The 6,000-nt window shown below is 41.6% G+C and overlaps 1 protein-coding gene across 1 annotated transcript in view; it reads left to right on the plus strand.

The window, feature by feature from the left end:
• Positions 1-6,000, plus strand: part of Smp_165020 (putative transmembrane 9 superfamily protein member) — a gene marked incomplete at its 3' end in the record, with an annotated part of 93,234 nt that overhangs the window by 61,909 nt on the left and 25,325 nt on the right. The window lies entirely within an intron of this gene.

Below are 6,000 nucleotides of genomic sequence, written 5' to 3' on the forward strand. Positions count from 1 at the left end.
TGCTTGGCATTTTGTAGCCAGTTACAACAGTAATAGGTTTGGTGTGTTGTTGCGATTTCGATAGTCTTGTATCATCCTGATAGATATTGTTCTTTAAGCAATACATACCTCTTGACTGCATTATAGTTAATACTTGACCATCTTATCTATTAGACTGCCAACAACAGTTTAGTATTTCGCTTACAAACGTATTATTGACTGTAATACCAAAAAGAAAAACACCGAGTTTTATACATTTTTCCTATTTGTCAGACCTGTAATGTTTATTCGTATTTTACTGTAATGCTAACAATAGTTTTCATTATGGGGTTGTGGAGATTGTTCAACTTCATTAAAATTACGAACCAATTTAAGTTAGGCCACCATTGAAAACCTAGAAGCACCGGATGGCCGGTATGTCCTAGTATGGAACTCCTCAGTAGTGGCTTAACTGAAATCGGCTCATGATTTCAATGAAGCTAATAAATGTTTATTTATTTATCATGTAAATCTATCTCTTGTTGTAACGTTGCTGTGTTTATGGTATATTATTCACATAGTGATGGAAATACTGGTAGTTATATACACACAGATTTAAAAAAATTTCCGTCTCACTAATCTAATTCTGGATTACTCACGTCTGCGCTTTAATGAATGTAATTTCATCAGACCATTTCGTACCGTACTCGATATTAAAACCACTAAGGTTTCTGAGCTATATGATCAGGGGGTATTGTGATAGCTGTTGTGTCGGACGGCCATCCGATTCTGTTGCTGATGTTCACACCTATAAGTGACCCCATTTAGCTACTTGATTAACAAAACTAGAAACAAGTAGGAAGCACTATCAGCTAAAAGAGGCAGAGTGTCTACACTGATGTTTCCCTCATGTAATTAAACCAAACCTCAACCAAGAGCTTTCACCCATCGACATTTCCCATTTAGCATTTGGGCTTGAACTAATATATCTTATTGGCCCGGCCTATTAGTAGTTGTCTGGCAAGGAATATTACTATTACACTTAAGTTGAATACTTCGCTTAATTTTGGGTGCATTATAAACTTGTAAATAATAATTTACTGTTTCACTGCTCCCAATTAGAAATAAACTGTATAGCTGGAAAGTATCAGTCGCTTGCACGCATGCAGCACGTAAGGTCTGAGAGCACATCAAAAACTATTCTCATAAGGGCCATGTGTGACCGCCCTGTGCCTTGGGCTCTGCATTCACGCTGCAAGGTCGTCGCCCCTTCCCAAACCTTCACTGACTGTAGCACGAATAAAGTACCAAATGAGTTCCACAGGACACTGTAATCTCCAGAAAGTCAGACACTTAAATGTATTGATCGTAGCTACAGATCTTAAGGTCATAGTCAGTCAGTCAGTTACAACGTAGAACTTCGTACGTACGTACATCAGTTCGAGTTGCCATACCACATTAGCACAGAGATGAAGTTGTCGATTCAAATCCCATATTGGTAGAAGTAGTAAGAGTATAAGTATTATGTGGAAGATAAGGGTTTGAAGATGTTATTGAAGGGGTATAACACGGTGAAATAAATTTGGAAAGAGAAAAAGGATACGGACATGAAGAATTCAGAAGATTAGAATTTGAAAATTTGAAAAATTCCCATATTGTGATTTAGAACAACATATATAAGCGAACAATATTGTTTCTGATTAGATCCTCATCAGGCTTTACTCTAATATACAGTAATATTTATATGCATATACGAAATTATTAAACCAATCAAGGCAGTTTATGAGTCAATGATAACAGTGGAACAGATTACATAATCAAAATTAATAATAAGTGAAAAGTACAAATTGATAGTGTAATGACAGGTGTACTAGTTGTGATAAGAATAATAAAAGGCTTGAATCAATGTTACACAATAGGAAAATAGGTCAATGATTAGAAAAATATAGACTCTGAAATAACATTCATAGAAATTATAAGATTACGTAATAAGAAGTGTTCAGATAATTGGAAGCGAATATTAGAAAAATTATAAGTAAATAATTGATAGGGGATGAAGAAAAATAAACGAAGAAAGAGTATGGAAAATAAAATTATTTATTAAGGCCAAGCGAATTTGGTAGAACACAAAGAGTGGATGCACCTTCGCCATTGCAAACGATTTTGAGCCATGTCATTCAAGGTCTCTAACCATCGGTTACTATCATCTCTCGAATCCCAACCAGGTAGTCTACACGTACCAACATGGCCCAGTCCACTTGTCAGCGACTTCATGGATTTATGCCATGTTTTGGTCTGGCCGCCCCTAGCTTTCTTCCAACCTACTCCTACACCATAAAGCATTGCACGTCAGGGCAGTCGGTGGTTGGGCATACGTAACACATGTCCCAGCCATCTCAACTGATGAAGTTTCAGTACTTCATCAATCGACTTGCCATCCTTACCTAGTACCCGTTTCCTAACAACTGCATTACTTACCCGGTGGTCCCAGGATATACGAGCAATGCGTCGAAGACACCTATGATCGAACACTAGTAGCCTACGAATATCCTCTACTCTTATCGGCCATGTTTCACTGCCATAAAGTAGGACGGAACAAACTGCTGTACAGTAAACCCGTCCTTTTGTTGCTAGACGGATATCTCGCCTACGCCATAAATGGCGCGAGCTAGACGAGCCTTCTGTATCCGTACTGAAATTTCGTCACACACCAGACCACAAAGGCCGACGAGACTCCCAAGATGAGTGAAGCGGTCGACACGCTCAACTACTTCACTCCCTATCATTAGTTCGGGTGCCGATGCAACCCAATCCTGAAGTAACATTTTGCACTTCGAGGGAGAGAATCGCATCCCGAACATGCCTGCATTGTTGTTTATAGTGGTCAGAAGACTCTGCATTTTGTCAGCGTCTTCACCGAATAAAACTATGTTGTCGGCGTATTCTAAGTCAACAAGTGAGCCTCCCGGTAAAAGTTTAACTCCAGGAGATTGAGATGATGAAAGTGATATCTCTAAAAGCATGTCAACGACAAAGTTAAACAAGAATGGGGAGAGTGGACAGCCCTGACGAACACCACTTGAGGTGACCAATTCTGATGACAGTTCGCCATAAGCTCCAACTCGACCAGTTGTGTTCGAGTAAAGAGCCTTTATGAGGTTAATGTACTTCTTTGTTACTCCTTTCACTGACAAACACTGCCATAGAACCTCACGATCAACGGAGTCAAATGCCGCCTTAGGGTCAAGAAATACTACTATTGTGGGACGTCTGAATGTATGTCTATGTTCTAGGACCTGACGTAGAGTGAATATCTGGTCTATGCAACCACGTCCAGGTCGGAAACCAGCCTGGTTTTCTCTGGTCTGCTCTTCACGAGCTTTGGTTAGGCGTCCAAGTATTATTGAAGCTAATATTTTAGACACTATATTAGTCAAACTGATCCATCTGTGATTGTCACAGGAGGACTTTTGTCCTTTCTTATAGACTGGCACAATCAGTGATTGGGACCAGTCAGATGGAATTACGTCCAGTTCCCAGATTCTACCTAAGACCTCAGTCAATCTCGTTGCTAGTACTGGACCACCATCCTTAAAAATCTCAGGGGTAAACCTGTCAGGACCTGCGGCTCTCCCTCGCTTTAGATTTCCTATAGCTTTTTCAACCTCGTAGAGAGTTGGAGGACTTACCTCAATTTGCCATTCAGGACGACTGGGGATCGTGGGTAACTGAAGTGTGACTGAAGGCCAGTTGAACTGATCCCTAAAGTGTTCTGCCCATCGATTCAATCTCCTGGATTGAGAATGAATGATATGCCCATCTTTGTCTGCGATAGTTTCGCTAATAGTTGGGTTCCTAATACCGGTTTCTTTAATGAGTCTGAATAGCTGTCTGCTGTTACCTATTGCCGCTGCCTTCCCCATCTCTCTTGCTTTCGCTATCCACCACTGTTTGCGATCATTGCGTAGGCATCTTATTAGCCTGCGCTTAAGCTGAGTTCACTCCTCGTTATGTTCAGAGCCAGGTGGGATGAGTTTTCGAGCATCTACCAGTGCGGTAGATGCTGCTGAGATCCACTCTTTCTCCCTGACCTTATGATTTACCTTACTAGCGGATATCACTGCTGTTTCCACAGCTTTTCGGATTTCATTCCATGCTGCTTCGGGGTGGGCACAACTTACATGTCTGTCTAACTTTTTTTTCCAGATACGTGCTCTCTCTAGAGCATGATCTGAGTCTAAACATGTGCTCCAGAATGAGCGACAGTCTTCTTTCGAGCCCCTCCATCGGTGGCTGATAGCGATGTGATCTAGTTGGGTCCAACGTTGGGACGAATTCGAGGGTCGACATGTCAAAAGATGTTTTTCCTTATGCTTAAAGTTAGTATTTGCAAGAAATAGGCGGTTATCTGAGCACAGCTGCAACAGACGATCGCCATTATCTGTTCTTTTAGTGTTTAACTGACTAGTACATTTCTCATGAACACTATTCAAAATACAATCTCTGAGTACAGTTTTGTCTAACGAGTTGAACGATTCTCTCACACAAAAAAACAGCCAAATTCGGTCTGCAGTAAGTGATGAGGTGCTGTTTCTACACAGCTGATTAGATGTTTAACTAATTTTCCCTTGAAAGGATTCTTTAGCACATCATCGAAATAACATTTAGGGCGGCCTCCCGTTGTGAATTCCTCAGGTTCAGTAAAACACTTGGAAACCCGTGCTCTTACTAGAACGTGATCGCAGTCCGAATACATACACCAGTAGGAGCGTCAGTCTCCTGTTGAGCCTCCAAAACGTCCCCCGATTGAAATATGGTCTTTTTTTATCCATCATTGTGTTGATGTTGAGGATCTCCAAGTTGAGCTACGTCCTTTCTTTTTTGCTTAAAGTCTGCACTTGCCAGGAATAGACGCTTATCTGAGTACAACTGCATCACACAGTTACCGTTATCTGTTTGTTGATCTGTGATGCCAAACGACCCACTTAAATGTTTCAGATCGAAGTAGAATACTCTACTATGACCTTACGGGTATCACAGAGGGATCAGTTTGACTAATATAGTGTCTAAAATATTAGCTTCAATAATACTTGGACGCCTAACCAAAGCTCGTGAAGAGCAGACCAGAGAAAACCAGGCTGGTTTCCGACCTGGACGTGGTTGCATAGACCAGATATTCACTCTACGTCAGGTCCTAGAACATAGACATACATTCAGACGTCCCACAATAGTAGTATTTCTTGACCCTAAGGCGGCATTTGACTCCGTTGATCGTGAGGTTCTATGGCAGTGTTTGTCAGTGAAAGGAGTAACAAAGAAGTACATTAACCTCATAAAGGCTCTTTACTCGAACACAACTGGTCGAGTTGGAGCTTATGGCGAACTGTCATCAGAATTGGTCACCTCAAGTGGTGTTCGTCAGGGCTGTCCACTCTCCCCATTCTTGTTTAACTTTGTCGTTGACATGCTTTTAGAGATATCACTTTCATCATCTCAATCTCCTGGAGTTAAACTTTTACCGGGAGGCTCACTTGTTGACTTAGAATACGCCGACAACATAGTTTTATTCGGTGAAGACGCTGACAAAATGCAGAGTCTTCTGACCACTATAAACAACAATGCAGGCATGTTCGGGATGCGATTCTCTCCCTCGAAGTGCAAAATGTTACTTCAGGATTGGGTTGCATCGGCACCCGAACTAATGATAGGGAGTGAAGTAGTTGAGCGTGTCGACCGCTTCACTCATCTTGGGAGTCTCGTCGGCCTTTGTGGTCTGGTGTGTGACGAAATTTCAGTACGGATACAGAAGGCTCGTCTAGCTCGCGCCATTTATGGCGTAGGCGAGATATCCGTCTAGCAACAAAAGGACGGGTTTACTGTACAGCAGTTTGTTCCGTCCTACTTTATGGCAGTGAAACATGGCCGATAAGAGTAGAGGATATTCGTAGGCTACTAGTGTTCGATCATAGGTGTCTTCGACGCATTGCTCGTATATCCTGGGACCACCGGGTAAGTAATGCAGTTGTTAGGAAACGGGTACTA

The sequence above is a fragment of the Schistosoma mansoni genome, chromosome 6, assembly GCF_000237925.1.
Source record: "Schistosoma mansoni strain Puerto Rico chromosome 6, complete genome".
Classification (NCBI taxonomy): Eukaryota; Metazoa; Platyhelminthes; class Trematoda; order Strigeidida; family Schistosomatidae; genus Schistosoma; species Schistosoma mansoni.